The following is a 16,304-nucleotide window of genomic DNA, read 5'->3' on the forward strand; positions in this document are numbered from 1 at the left end:
TCCCAGCCAGGCCACTATGTGTTGAGTTTCCAATTCCTCTCAACATGCTGCTTCCTCCCCACTAGATGGTGGGGAAACCTCTCCTCCAAGGCACTGTTGGTGACAGTGGGGCTAAGTGGTATGTCTGGGAGTAGGACATGGGTGTAAAGCCTGGGGTAATTCCTTTCTCACTGCATTATGGGGCTGATTCTGTTCACCTTCTCATCCTCACCAAGCAGAAGGCTCACACTTTGTAATCTCTCAGTGACCTCAATAGTTCCCAAATTACGTTTGGCCTCTAGAAAGATGAACACATTGTACCTTCTCTGTGGGACTCATTATTTCCATTCTGGAGACTGTCATTTATGAAATTCTGACTTTCTTTCATTTTTTATTTACACTGAGCAAAGCTAAGAATATTGTAATTGTGATGTTTTGAAAATACTTGTCACAAACCAAAGCCAAATGCTGATTAATGTTAAGTGTTTTGAAGAACCAAGCTTTTGGCTCATTAACTGGACTTGAATGGCATTACCCATCAGCTTCAAGTTCTGATAATTGCTCATCACAGATTGGTGCTAATTTAGTAATAATGGTGCTGACCGATTTGTATGTTTTCCCCACATTGAACATATGCACACAGAAAGCCTAGGGTGAATGCCAGAGCCTGAGTTAGAAGACCTGGTCCCAGATTTGCCACAGTACCACGTTGGGAAAATCGGCTAACTTTTCTCAGTCTCTATTACCTTAAGTAAAATAAGGAGGTTGATGAGATGATCTTCCATATCCTTCTTCACCAAGATTCTACGGTGTCAGTGTTTTGTAGTTTGGTCTTGAGTTGCAAAATAAACACATATTCATTTCAGGAAAGGCACAAACATTGAGAAAAACTGATACACATGGAATATGAGCAAAAATGTCATTTTACTTCCTTTCTTCTCTGCATCTTTTCTATATTAAGAGGGGAAGAAATGTTCCCTGTTGGGCTTGCAGGATAAGCCCTTAATCAAATGTTACATACCATCTGTTTGAGACAGTATTTGGTAAGTCAAACTTAAGTAGCTATAATCACTGTGGAATCTGAAACTGTTTCCTGTTATCCTGTCTATTTTCTGAAGCAGACAGGAGGTAGTCAGGCTTCTTAAGCTGGCACAAAACAGTAATATTCAAGGAAGAAAGACACATATTTTGAGGCCCATACTTTGAAAGTGCTTATTGAATTTGTCTTTCCATCTCTCTCTAGATATTTTCTCATTATTTACACTGCTTCTCCTCCTCCCCCTCTGTATCAATGTTATCTATGCCCTCATTATGGCTTATTGTCTTCCTCTCTATTCTATTTCTTGGCATAAGCCTTGGGGATTTTGACATACATGTTGATAATTCTTACCCTGGCATTAGAAGAGGACCAGGCCCAGAGATATCAATGCTGGCTCAAGGTCATGTTGCTGGTTCACGCCAGAGGATGATAGATGGTCATGAGGATTAATTCAGGCAATACATATTAAGTGCCTTATGGAGTATGGGCCCAACGAGATGCCCCCCAACAGGTGTTAGAATCAAGGAAGTACAGAGCTTAGTATGGCTGCCTGTTCTGCTGTCTATAACTATTAGCCCTGGTGATTTATTTTTTGAGTTTAAAGACTATGAAAATAATTTCAGAGCTGCCCTAGTTTTCCTTCCAAAACATTTTCTTAAAGGTCCCCTTTCTCTTCTACTGTCTGGGTAACATGTAACACACCACCTTTTTCTATTTGAAAGGCTAGAATCATTCTCTGGAGCCATCAGCCGATTCCTGCAGGTTGCGGAGGTGGTGACAGCCAAGCAAATGGTGGAGATCATCTTGAGCTCACCACTGGTCCAAGTCCATGGGGTTGGATTACTTGGATATGGGCACCCCCACACACGAAATGCCTTCCTGGATATTAAGTGTCATGTAAACACAGCTCCTTCACTGCTGCCCCGTGAGTGTCTGTTGTCACCTGTCAGAAAGCAATGCCGCTTTTTACTGGATGTGGAGACAAGACACCACATATTCCTGGAGCCTTTGAACTTCTTAAGTTCTGATCCTGGACAGCAGTGGTGCTACAATATCTGTAATTACCAAAGAACACTGATGGGAGAATGGGGGATTGTTGATAAAGGCTTGGGGTCTTTGGAGGCAGAGATTGCCCAAAGGTCTTGCCCAAAGGATAGAGCCTGATGGTCTGGTCTTCTGTACAAGTGCTTCTGTGTGTATGGAGAGAGCTACCCTCTATGCTAGTGCCTGCTCCAAGGCTGTGTCACTTCTACTTAAAAACCAGCTTACAAGGGGGATGCTAGGAAGACATGCTAACCCTCCCTTCAAAGATGAGAACGCTGAAGTCAAGGATCTAGCCCAAGGTCACCCTGCAAAGTCTTATTGGAGGCAGACATGGAATCTGAGCCTCCACTTGGGATCTAGATCTCATTGCTATTGCAGCGTGCTGTGGCCGAAGTTACATGGTGAGGCATTTAAACCTGAGAGCCAAGTTCTGGGTTTAGGTTACGCCTTTCTATTCTTTAACTTGGCCTCCTGCTGCTGGGTCAGAGTAGCTCCTTGTTCTAACCTGTTGGTGTTTCCTTAGACTGAAGAGAGTTACCATACTTCCTGGTCCTGACCTGGAATAGGAAAGGGTGGGACCTCATACCAACACGTGGATCATACTCAAATGAAGTGATTGCTCTAAACTGTGAGAGCAGGGAGTTGAAGTCTTTGTCTTTGAATCCTATCAAGCAGAACTGGTCTTTAATGCATGATTTGCAATAATGGGGGTGATTCAGACAACCGTCCCCTCTCATGGGACCCTGCTAGGGAGGCAGCAAGAGGCTAGGACCTAAACTTTGAGGGCAGGGTGTACTGATTCAAGTCCAGACTCTGTTGTTTTCTGGCTGTGTTACCTTGAGCAAGTAGCTTAATCTCTCTGTAGCTCAATTCCCAGGGTCTGTAAAATGGGTAAAAGAGTTCCTTAGGATGACGTCATCTTTACAAAGTCCCTGTTACATAAAGAATATTCAGGAAATATTGGTTTCTTCACTCCTCCTCAGCCCACACACATGTTGAATCCAGTAGTTGTATTTTGAAGATCACATTAAAAGAATAAATGTTATGCTTCGTAAGCTAAGTGGCTCAAGAGCTGGCAAAAATTAGGTGTTTGATGTTAGTAGCCATGCGACAAACCAAGTATAGATTTCCTGTTAAATAGGCTTGAAATACATTAATGAGAGAATATTTATGCTCCTTGGATGGAAGGACAGTACAATATTTGTGCCACTGGGGTCTTCATAGGCTGTGTGTTGCAAATGAATGGAACTCTCATTCTTCTTACACTACTGGGGTATTTGATCCCAAAGTGGGGAGCGGGGAGACTCTTTATGTGAAAACATATGACTGCGTGTCATACCCTGCAATTTTAGTTACTGGTAACTGAAAGTGAAGTACAGCTTTTTACATAGGAGTTTTATGATAAAGGATTAAGAAATAAAAAAAAATGATTAACCACAGGACAGATTTTTCCTTTTAAATGCAATCAGTTTGAAATGATGACTGCAATACCTTTTTTAAAAAATTGAGATCACGCGGTCCGTGAGTTCGAGCCCCGCGTCAGGCTCTGGGCTGATGGCTCAGAGCCTGGAGCCTGTTTCCCATTCTGTGTCTCCCTCTCTCTCTGCCCCTCCCCCGTTCATGCTCTGTCTTTCTCTGTCCCAAAAATAAATTAAAAAAAAAAAAAAGAAATTAAAAAATTGAGATCATTGCATTTGACTACATTTCTCTTTTGCTCCCTCGCCAAAGCAAAAAGCAGATCTGTCCTCCCCACTTTGTGGACCACAGTTACATTCAATTAAAATCCCTCTACTTGTACGACACTGAAATTGGCAGTGGTCAAGAGAGGCAGATGCTAAGCTATGTGGCTAGTCTTGCCCTCAAAGGATTTACACTCTGGTCAATCTTCAGATGGGCAATAGCAGCCTCCCCGACCCCCTCCAAAACCCTGCCAGAATAACCAAAGGGAAGTAGGCTATTCTCTCTCTCTGTCTAAATGAGAAGCCAGCTAACGTTCAACCTAAAACAGAATCCTAGATTATTGAAAATAACAAGTGTTTGGGGGCGCCTGGGTGGCTCAGTCGGTTGAGAGACCGACCTCGGCTCAGGTCACGATCTCGCGGTCCGTGAGTTCGAGCCCCACGTCGGGCTCTGCGCTGACGGCTCGGAGCCCGGAGCCTGCTTCCGATTCTGTGTCTCCCGCTCTCTCTCTGCCCCTCCCCCGTTCATGCTCTGTCTCTCTCTGTCTCAGAAATAAATAAACATTAAAAAAATTTAAAGAAAAGAAAATAACAAGTTTCTTCTCCCAAAAGTCAGAAAAAGAAATAAAGGTGTTAATCATTATTATTTTTAAGGTTGTACATTAAGAAAAAGTAGCTTAAATTCCAAATGATTATATGCATTTCAAGTAGAAAATCTAGTAAATTTTCATTTCTTTATCTACTGGAAAAGTAGGATGCCTCTTGTCGGCTATGACATTCCAAGTTCTCATTTGTATACTGGTAGGCACAATGCCCTTGTAGTTCTGTATGTGCAAGGTGATAGTGTGCCCGTCAGTTGTGTTGATGAGTATATTCAACATCATCTGGGTTTATACAAGTAACAGGCATTCATTCCAGCCATGCTTCCAGCTTATGTTAACAAAGTGTTTCATAAGATAGGAAAAGGATGTTCCTAATGTGCTGTCAACAGGGCATGAACTCCCAAGTTGTATTTTTTTTTTATTTATTTACGTATTCATTCAATTGTTCATTTATTCACTCATTCAACAAGATGTATGTAATACTATGTTCCAAGTCCTATACTACATGCTGAACTTCAGAGATCATGTGATCCCATAGCCATCTTAGATGAACTAACAGTTTCCTTGACCTATGGTGCATAGATTTTCAGTGGGTCTGAGGTTGCACTTTAGGGGATCAAGAAATCCCTTGAAATTAAATGCAATCATTAGTCTAAATTTTTGTATGTAAATTTTTCTGAGACAACAACCCAAATCTTCCATCAGACTATCAAAAGAATCAAGATCCCAAAAGGCTAAGGAGCATCTGGCCTGGAAGGGAAGAAAACTCAGCCCTGGCTTCAAAAGACAGCCATCCAGAAGACTGTAACCCTGCCTGGAGCCCAGGTAGCACTTCAAACATGTTCCCCACTCTGGTGCTCCACCATCAGTGTGTCTCCAGCTCCGAGTCTCTCTCTTCTTGCTCCTAAGTTACTCTTTCCTTATATCTTCACTTTGAATTTCTTTTTTTTTTAAATTTTTTTTCAACGTTTTTTTATTTATTTTTGGGACAGAGAGAGACAGAGCATGAACGGGGGAGGGGCAGAGAGACAGGGAGACACAGAATCGGAAACAGGCTCCAGGCTCCGAGCCATCAGCCCAGAGCCTGACGCGGGACTCGAACTCACGGACCGCGAGATCGTGACCTGGCTGAAGTCGGACGCTTAACCGACTGCGCCACCCAGGCGCCCCTTCACTTTGAATTTCTGATAAGGGGCATTTGATCAGCCCTGTAAATTCCCATTGTTTCTGGTGGGGGCAGAGCCTTCTTGTCAGGACACCTCAAAGCTTTTTGGCTGCCCATTGACTGCTTTTGGGTCAAGCACCAATCTAGCTCTAATCAGTTATGCCAGATTGAGGGGAAGTGTCACTGGGAACAGATCCTGGCCGCTGCTCTTGTTTACAAATCCTCCTGGGAAAGACTGTAGGTGAGGATGTTTCCTGAGAAGTTACATACAGATGGGACAATCCCCACTCTCGAGTATGGATGGATGGATTTAGGAAAATAAATTGGACTAAGCTATCCACTAACTTGCCAGATCCCTCTCAGGACAGGTTAGTCAGATAACTGGTCGTATGTAGAACTGTTACGTGCCTATTTAGAACCTGAAACTTTGGCCTTATTAGTCTTAGCTCAACCCAACTAACTGGTAATTGTGATTATGAAAAGCACAGACACTACCACAAAGTGTCTTTATTTCTGGGCCGCCATAAACTCTTACTTGTCCTAAGTCAGGTACCAGGAATCTAGAGACAAGTAAGACTTGCAACCTGTGCCTGTGGAGATCACGTAGGAATAGAAGTTATATTGTTTGATATAAATAGCTGAATCGACATGGCAATGGGCTGGGGGCCAGGAGGCCAGAGTTCTGGTGCCCAACTCTGCCACTTACTGGTTGCATAAGCTTGGCTCCATTATTTGAGGGCTCTGAACCATATTTATTTTAAAATGGGGATAGTAAAACTCACTCTGCTTGGCTCTGTGGCTGTCAGAGGGACTAAATAAGATAATACATATGAAAATACTTTATTTTAAATTGCTAAAGCAAAACAAGGCTTTAAAAAATTACTGCTTTAGTTTTGGGTATTATTGGCAGAACCGAACCATTCATTACTGGCGCCATGTTAGTTCCTATCATTAAATACATTCTTTGTCCTCTCAAGGTCTTTGTGAATAAGTTGAAAAGAAATCTGATCACGCTGGAAACATGTGTATTTTAGTGGTATGCATTTGGTTTCAAAGAACATCTGATAAAGGCTTTAAAAGTTTAAAAGTACAAACTGAATATTAAAAGCACCAGTTAAAAGTTAATGAAGCAAGGCCCATCAGGTAAGAGAACCCATTTACTGAGGGTGAGACAGTGCCTCTGTCTTTTGCAAGAATTTTCTCTCAGAACTATGCTAGAAATTTCCAAAGGAATTGATTGGCATAGTGCCTAAAGTCTTATTAAAGCTACACAAGACTTTCAACCATGGGCACCCAAAGTTTCAGACTGATTATGATTTTAAGTGATTTATCCATGGTGAGTATAGTATATGACCAAAAGTTCCTTTTCTGATTTCAGTCTGGGTAGGATGAGTCTATGAGTTGCTCACTCACATAGTAAAGTAATAAGGGCTTTCTTCTGAGGTCTTTTGATTCTCTGCATGTCTCTAGTACTGTCTGGGCCATTAAAGGCTTGAATTGTTTATGTTCTTGAGTATTACTGAACTCTCTGTCTCCAGGCTCCCCAGTAGGAGTGTAAGATCCTTGGGAACAGGAACTGTGTTATATTCCTAAAAATGCCTATACTAATGTAATGAATATCACATTGAGAAAGCAAAAGCCATATTGAGCAGAACTCTGAAGAGGTGATAGTTATCTATTTTTGCCCTTTCTGAGTTCCAGAGTCTTATTGATAATAGTCAGGTATGGTTTGCTGGATCAGGTGTCTATATGTGTCTATATGTAGCACTTAAAATGGTTCCTTAGACTTGGCTTTCATGAAACCAACAAAAGGATATGTTAAAAATGACTAAGTCTGCCCATTGAAGTGAAGATCACATATAGTTTACTAATCATATTTAGAAGCAAGTAACTAAAAAATACTTATAGTGGTGTTCACCCCTTAAGTAAGAAACTGGCAGACATGTTCAACCACCATCGTGGTTTAAAAAGTTGGGCTCTAGAGTCAAGAAGGCTTGAGTTTGAATCTTAGGTCCACCACTAATTAGCTGTGACCTTGATCAACTTAATTCTTCTAAGACTGTTTTGCCCTCAGCAAATGGGGATGATAATAATACGTCCTTGATAGGGGCTGTTGGGATGATTAGATGAGGTGATCTATGTTAAAGTACTCCGTGGATGGGGCGCTTGGGTGGCTCGGTCGGTTAAGCATTCGACTTCGGCTCAGGTCATGATCTCACAGTCCGTGAGTTTGAGCCCCGCGTCGGGCTCTGTGCTGACCACTTAGAGCCTGGAGCCTGTTTCAGATTCTGTTTCTCCCTCTCTCTCTCTGCCCCTCCCCTGTTCATGCTCTGTCTCTCTCTGTCTCAAAAATAAATAAACGTTAAAAAAAATACTTTATAAAGTACTCCGTGGAGTGCCTGGCACATAAGGCATGACCAAGGCCTGGTAGCCATCCCCATTAGCCAAAAGCCAGAACTTTTGCACTGCTCCAGGCTGCAGCCCATTCTGTGTGCCTCTAACTATCCTTATCTCAAGGTCTTCTGCTCTTGCTTCTTGCTTTATGAGTCACCACAAATTGTTCTTCTCTTTGTCTTTGAACCCTGGGAATGGCTGCATGATGAAGGTTCCTGCCCATATTCTGAGAGTCAGGCCTGTCTCATCTAGTGGCTGTATGCAGGGTTAGTGTGAGTGTGCAAGCCATAGTGACTGGAGGAGGGCTTAAACCCCTGTAGGCCAAAAGGAGTCACTTTTCACTGGGGATGTAAACTGAAAACAGATTTTCCGTCATCTCAGGGCTCATGATGCATAGCACCATTAAATAACCCAGCAGCAGAGGCTCTGGACATTATAGTTTAATCACTTCATGCCCAAAGCCATATGGCAGAAGGCAACTGGATACTGAAAGTGCTCCATTAAACAACTGCCTTTTAATTTAACAATCATTAGCAGCACATAGATACTGACTTCAAGTATGGGCTTAGGGGTGAAATCTGGAATGCTCTTTGAAGCTCTTTACTTTGGAGGTAGACCTCTGTTTCAATTGACATCTTAGCGTGCTTTTGGCATTAAGGATCATTTACTTCATAAAAACAGTGGTTTCTTATTGGGCTAGTGTGCCAGTGCTGCAGCTGGATGTCAGAATCCCACTGTGGGCTCTGAGGTGAGTGCCAGATCTGGCTAGTTTGGCCAGGGAGGATGTTAAGAGAGGGAATGTGAGTCATTCTAGGTTAGCTTATAATGGAGTAAGACAGCTCTGCTGTGGGAAGAGCCTCATCCCCAGGAACACGGTATCTTACCTACAGCTGCTGAACTAGAGGAATGTGGAACTCTCTTTTTATGAATTGATGTGTGTTCTTTGCTGAGGTTCCAGACATCTCCCAGTCTCCCTCAGCTTTCTTTCCAAGCACTGTTGGCACACTGAAGGCTTCTCAATTCAGGTCAAGGAATCACAGTTACATCTTGTCCACTAGGTTAGTGTTACAAATGTGTCAGCTAATCAGAACCCTCAAGCTTGGAGGATTGATGATGGTCTCTGAGAATTTTAACATAGTTTAAAATTTTAATACAGTTTGTAATGTTGCCAGATGGTTCCCAAATGGTCTCAATAAACTGAAAGTCCCTTGAGAGTGGGGACTGCCTGGCGGGTGTGTGTCTGCCCCATCTAGCCAATGTCTGACCCACAATACATGCCTTATGAATGAGGGAATGGACAGATGAAGCATCTGGAATGGGCTAAGGAAGGTACCATAGTTTACATTTGATGGAAGCAGCAGCATGGAAAGGAAGGAGATGGCTTGCTAGAAGGACAATAAATACCAACAAAGCCACATGGAAGGATTAAGGGAAGGCGAGAAGACAGTGAAGCCAACATAAGCATAAGAGTTTGGTAAAACAGAAACTCACAACTAAAGACTGAGAGACAAAGTTCCCTTCTACACAAAAAGTTAAGTCTATTCTTTGTATTAAAGAAATTCTCTAACATCACCGACATTCCTTTCTCCAGTCAAAATGCTTTTGTCTCTGTTTCAAAATGGTCCCATCATTTCTATACTATATTTTAGCACATTTTTATCTTTTTGTGAAGTCAGTGGGCGAGAAAAATGTTCTTTCCAGAGAAAAGTACTCACCTTTCCTCATCAGTTCATTAAAAGCAGGATTTCCAAAGGGTCATATCCAGACCATCCCACAATAGATTGCCCTGGAAGCAGATGAAGGTGTAGGTGAATTCAGGCCCTGAGCCCCACAAGCTGTAAAGTTCCTATAAATATGCCACCACATTCTAATAAAGTCCCTGTGTTTTCCTAGGATTGAGGATAGCATATATTTCCTCTTTCCTTTCAGCAGCTTCTCTAAGAACAGAAGAGGAATTAAGCCCCAATACATTGATGGTGGCTACTGAAGATTTAGTTTCAAACCATCAGTTACTCCCAGGCCCACCTGACAAGTATTAAGTGACGCCATCATGCAAAGTTATAATTAGAGATTGAAAATGCTGACCAGAAAGCTCACAGGGCCTTTCAAAATGCTCCCAGGAGCTTGCTCAATTTCAAAATGCTATTGGGAGAACACAATTAAAGTCAACAATTGGGGGCTGGCGGGGGGCGGTGACTCTAAGAATTTCAGAGTGGGAGAAGGGAGGTAACCAGAAGTAATTTTTATCAGAAACTTGACTGCTCTCCCCACCCCCCACCCCCGCCCCGCATTCCCCCCAGCTTTCCTGTAAGACCATCAATGGAACCACTACAGCATCAGGGGGAAAGACATCCAGATTCTTTCTCTATCAGACCTTTTAGGATGCAGAGTTAAGAAGCCGAATTCTACCCTGAGAAGGAGCAGAAGACTAGTACCCATATGGGAGCTGTTTCATGGTGTAAAGAATTGAAAAGCAGGCCCTAAGCACATGCCTAAATACATGTAGAAAATTTGCTACAACTTAATGAGGTGGTATGGTTTTCTTTTCTGTCACCCTGAATGAGGGGCCTGTGACTTTCAGCACAGTACGTCTCTAATGTAGCACAAACGCTTATAGAGGACAGACTGTGTGCTAGGAATCATAATGGTATGGGGACACAAAGACTGGCCTTGCCCTCAAGGAATCACAATCTAATGGGAGGAGAAAGACAAGTAAACAGGAACAAAGACTGAGGTGGATGTAAGGTGATTGGGATCTGAGGAAACGGGCAGGTACAGGGAGGTAAAAAGAGATGTTTCTGTTTGTGTAGAAAGTGACTAGCTGTTAGGTGCATCCAAGATGGTGGTGCAGGTTAGGTCAGGAGTTCCTGATCTGGATGGTAAGGTTAAGCAGAGTGTCAGTATATGAAGGTACTGGAAAGAAAACCAGCTTCCCTTTAGTTCGGTGGCGCCCACAAGTGGTAATGACAAAAAGCCAGGAAAGCTTAAATAATTGACTTCTAACATGTACATTTCGCTGACAGAAGTGATGGTGAACAATTTGGTCTGGTTAAGTAAGACGTAGGACACCTCCCCACCCCTCCCCGCCCCAGCCACCACCACCACATTGCAATGCTGGAGCAGAGAAAAGCCAAAGCCAACATAAAGCTCTTGACTTTACACTCTGGAGTTTACAGTGAGGATCAGTTGGCAACAAGATTTTCAAAAGGTTAGCTCTATGATAGCAACACCATCGAAATGAACCTGAAATAATACATGAGTCACGTGTAGCCCTTACCCTCCCTGCAAGAGACCTGTACATGCCTTGTCTCCTAATTCTTCATTCAGAGCACAGAGCCAGGATTAGGAGTGCTTTGTATAGACTGTGTTGGGAAGAATGGTGGTGCTCAATGGAGAAAGAGTGCAGTGATCAACTAATGATGTCTGCCAATGGTGTGAGAAGGAGTGGGAGGCAGCATATGAGCTATGGATTTGCCAGTCCTGGACTAGGGCAGATGCTCAGACAGCTGTCTGTGATGTAACTATAGCATATAAAGCTAAAACTCATTCAATTGTAACACTTCTGGCATGAGATAATAGTGGTTTTGGTGACATATGTAGAGAATTTTCAGTCTTTACCAATACTTTTTAACTATGATGGACACACTTTGGTAGATGTTAACAGTCTTGAGCTTAGACAGATATACTCCACTGCAGAACAGAGATGATTTATTTGTATTGTTCATATCCTGGGGTATGCATCTTTCAAGACTTTTATATTTCCTATCTCCTGGTTTGATACTCAACCAATGTCCTCCTTGTTGCTAATCTGATTTTTTGCTTCTGGAAAAGGAAGGATCCTGGTTAATAGAAACCAACACTATTGTTGTGGGAAAGCTATTTCTCCAGTGAGGACAACAATAGTATCTCTTCTATAATAAGTTCGCATTTGAGATTATTTGCCAGTTCATTTTAAGTGTAAATTGAAGAGGGAGTGATTGCTCTTGGGAGTTTGGTTAATTAAGTTTGTCAGTTTGGTTACCCCATCAGGGGACTCCCATCCCAAGAATACTTTCTCCCATAGAGCTCTAACTTCAACATTAATGGAGGTTAGCTGGCTTGCTTGTTGGTGATTGAAAGTTGATCAGTGTTCTCAACAGCTTTTGATAACAAAGCTGGTCACCACCACTCTTAATAGTAGATGATCCTATAGCTGGTGTCAAAGATGATTCAGTTACACTGATATTATATCTTTTTTGATAGCATATTTTTAGTTCATAAAGTTTTTGGGGTTAAAGATGTGATTGCAGGAAGAGTCAGGTTTGGGGCAAAGCCAAAATTTTGTTATTAGTAAATTTTCATAGCCCCTCAGAAGGATGTTTGTTTATTTTTTTATTTTTAAATGTTCATTTATTTTTTTTTTAATTTTTTTTTCAACGTATATTTATTTTTGGGACAGAGAGAGACAGAGCATGAACGGGGGAGGGGCAGAGAGAGAGGGAGACACAGAATCGGAAACAGGCTCCAGGCTCTGAGCCATCAGCCCAGAGCCTGACGCGGGGCTCGAACTCCCGGACCTTGAGATCGTGACCTGGCTGAAGTCGGACGCTTAACCGACTGCGCCACCCAGGCGCCCCTAAATGTTCATTTATTTGTGAGAGAGAGAGAGAGCATGCACACATGTGCTCGCTCTAGTGGGGGAGGGACAGAGAGAGAGAGAAACACAGAATCTGAAGCAGGCTCCAGGCTCCTAGCTGTCAGTACAGAGCCCGACGCGGGGCTCAAACCCACAAACTCTGAGATCATGACATGAGCCAAAGTCAGACGCTTAACCAACTGAACCACCTAGGCACCCCTCAAAAACATTTTTAATGAGTAAACATTATTATTAATGTTAGAGATTAATTACCTTCTGTGTTTAGCAGCATAGTAAATAAAATGAAGCATAAGACAAATACCTCATATTCCAGAGTATATAATCTAGTTGGGTACAGAAAATATGAAAATAATAGTAATAACACTAGGTAGTATATGCTTTTATTACAATATAATTAAATATGTTTGTTGGAGCTTTCAAGAGACAATTGCTACATTTTCCAAAATTCTGTTCAGCTGGTTACTAAACATAGGCATTATTAAAAATTAACTTATATAAACTTCTAATAAGCTTATAGAAACTTATAGGAACTTTTCTAATAAAAGAAACTATCTTAAAAACCAAGGCAGTTAATAGTAAAACTCCTTACTTCCTAATCATTTTATCACATTTTACTATTTACTCTTGAAGTTATGTCCACTATATCTGTACCACTGTGCACCTATTACAACTGCGTTTAGTGACATCCCGTTGATGGCTCGAAATCAGCCATGGTGGGAGTATTTACTCCACCGAAATGGACAAAACCACACTCCCTCCCTCTACCCCCAGCCAGTTGCGAACATCTTCCTGCCCAGCACTGTATGTAAACATTGAATAGGAAGAGTAATACTATCACTAGTCACTGAAGGGTAACTGAGGTTAGGGAGCCAGGGAGGTAAACATTTTAAGTTGGCTTTGAAGCAAACTTATTTTTAGTGGGCCGGGACCACCCTTGGGGACATTTAGAACGAGGACACATCACAGAATGCCCACACGTCCCTTAACGCTTCCATACAGGTGAAATCAGGTTAACATGAATATTAAAAGCCTCTGTGAAGGTGGAACAAAGTAAATTTAAAAAGTAACAGGAGGCCTAGGGGCATGCGTATGGATGTGTGAGTGTGAGGTACATAGAACAATCTTGCTCACTGTGGCTGAGAGGTCATAAGACGATTGAGTAACTAGGGTGATGGCCTGTGAAGAGCTAAAGGCCTTTCCGTGCTGAAGGCCCAGGGACAAGGTGTTCCTTTGATCTTGCTGTATAACTGTAAGAGAAAAAAGAAATTGAAATTTTAAAAATGGGAAAGGTAGGTTAATAGAGAGGGTGTATCTAGGTGGTTCCCAGAAGTGGAGGAGGGGCAGTCTTTGAACTAGCACGTAGATCATTGAACTTTTCTACCCCCAATCTTTGAAGACCTCTTAAAAGCCTCCTGGGAGAGAATGGGGACGGTTACAGACTTTTAACCAAAGGAATTTTTTCTTGATGTTAAAAAAGAAAAAAAAAAAAAAAGCTTAAGAAAAATAAACAGAGAGCAACAATGGCAGAAATAAGGTGACAATGGCGAGAATTAAGGAGTTTGGGAAAGGAAAAAAAAAAAAAAAGGAGAAAAGCTTAAACTTTTAATAAGTGGCCAAAGTGCAAAGTGTAGGCCGGTGTGAGGCATAGCCCTGAGAGGACCATCATGGATCATAAGAAGGGGGAGACAGAAGGAGAGGAGGACTCCTAGTACACAGACAAGATCCATTTGTCACTTGGGGCAGGAGCCGATGTCAAGTGAGGAGAGGCTGTCGATTGCACAAGATCCTCATCTGAAGGATACAGATACCATATTTCATCGATGCTGAAGTACCCATTTTCTTACAATTCAACAACTTTGAGATCAGGATGCATCATACAGTCGATGGTATCAAAGTCACTATTGGTCAGTGACAGACATGATGATGGTTGTGGTGGAACATGTGGAAACTTGGCATAGATATTCATATCATGGCCCTGCGTCGCTTAACAAATACATATTTGTATCAAATAAACGTAACATAACAGAAGATGAAGCTCTCTAATAAGTTAAACATGGCGTTGAGCTTTGTTGGTGTTTTTTTTTTCCCTCCATGACTCGTTAAATAATGGTATGTCTTATGATCAGTGGTACCTTATATTCAGTGAAGGACCAGTTAATTCATCCAAATTAACTGTTTGTAAATTTGGGTTCCATTTACACACAGTTCAGTCTTTTCACTGAGCACTTCTGTTGAACATGAAATGTGTGAGTTACATTGATCAAAATGATCACCCAGAAGTCACTATTCTGTGTTCTTAATTGGCCAACCATTTACTAAATTCAGTTGTTCATTTACCATGATGCGTGTCCAAACAGGGACTGTTTTGGCTTGGTACTATTGGATCCTGAAGGTTATAATTACATGTAGATAGGTGAGTTTAAGGGCTTTTTTCTTAGCATCAAAGAATGAAGCCACCCTTTCATCTGTCTTCTTTGTGGCAGTGAATTGCTAGTCACTACATCAGACCAGTGGCCTCCTCCAACATAGGCGGCTGAGAGAAATCGCCTGCATTAGGTACCCTCTCCAAAATGGCTCATCAAGCACAGCGAATGGTATGCATAAAGGTCATCAGAAAGTGAACACTGCGTTTGGGAGATTTGGGACCATCACTTGGAGTGAATTGGGTTTGTGTGGGAGAAGAGTTACAGGTAAAGATGGTGGGTTAGACTACAACAGTGTATGGGGACAGATGGGGACAGGTCAAAATCAATGCACACGGGGCACACTGACATTCACATACAAATCAGCACACAGAGCATCTTTTGTTAAGCAGAATAAGCAGGCTAATGAGGGAATAGGAAGCTGCCAATGATGCAAAATTCTTGGCAACCTTTGTCAAAAATGAGGGCTTCTATTCCAGGTACAAAGTTGGAGGGCACAATCCATTTCACAGCTGGTGGCCTGTTTTATTTTTCAGACAAGACTGGAGAGAGGAGGTGGGAAACCTATCCCCGGATGGCACAGCTGAGACAGAGGTAGGAAGAAGGGGATCCGGCTCATTTATTTCCCTTTCATTAGGCCCCTGAAAAAAATAAAGACTGAGGATTTAATTGCACTGTTTGCTTCTATCTCTAGAAAAGCTGAATTAGTAATTGCATTAACTTGTTACTAAGCTTTGCTCTTATGGGGTAATATAATTCTAGCTACTGCTTCCTAATTATAGGGTTTTCATTATTCTGCAAATCCCATTCAGCATGTGTTCCATTTTCACTTTTATGAAGTGCTTTGTGGGAAAATGGGGGCTGTGTCTTTGAAGGACCCAAGCTGAGCTGAAGCTGTGTCTTGCCCAAAGCCATTACCTCCTGTGAAAAGCAGGGCGCCACTGTGATTTTTATCCTCCTTTGATAAATAATGCTGTTGGCAAAGACCATATGCTCTGTCACATGCTGGAGTTTGGTGGCACGGCACAACAGAGGGTAATCACATCAAGTCAGTGATGGTTTTATTGGGTGGTGGTAATGGCAGAAGTAATGATAGTCATTAAAATCCTGCTGCAAATGGCCTTGGGCCCTCAGACCACAGTTAACTCAGGATATGTCAAGGACAGTTCACTCCCAAAAGCTGTCTGGAAGGGATTGCCCATTATTCCTATTGTTTCCAAGGAGAGCTTTGCATTTGAGAATTACAGATCCAGCAGAAGGCAGAGGTGGACCTTGGATCTTCACCGTCTCTTGCATCTACACTATGATGTTTTTGATACTTCCAGAAGATCTCCCTTAGGGGG

The 16,304-nt window shown here is 42.1% G+C and overlaps 1 long non-coding RNA gene across 1 annotated transcript in view; it reads left to right on the forward strand.

Annotated features, from left to right (window-relative positions):
- Nucleotides 1-15,630, forward strand: part of LOC121040623 (uncharacterized) — a 150,168-nt gene extending 134,538 nt beyond the window's left edge. The window contains exons 5-6 of the long non-coding RNA XR_005795374.1: nucleotides 15,022-15,132; nucleotides 15,498-15,630. This is a non-coding gene — a long non-coding RNA (uncharacterized LOC121040623). The remainder of the gene's footprint in view (nucleotides 1-15,021; nucleotides 15,133-15,497) is intronic.
- Nucleotides 15,631-16,304: the final 674 nt, after the last annotated feature.

Source organism: Herpailurus yagouaroundi, unplaced genomic scaffold (assembly GCF_014898765.1).
Source record: "Herpailurus yagouaroundi ecotype Mexico unplaced genomic scaffold, PumYag 182, whole genome shotgun sequence".
Classification (NCBI taxonomy): domain Eukaryota; kingdom Metazoa; phylum Chordata; class Mammalia; order Carnivora; family Felidae; genus Herpailurus; species Herpailurus yagouaroundi.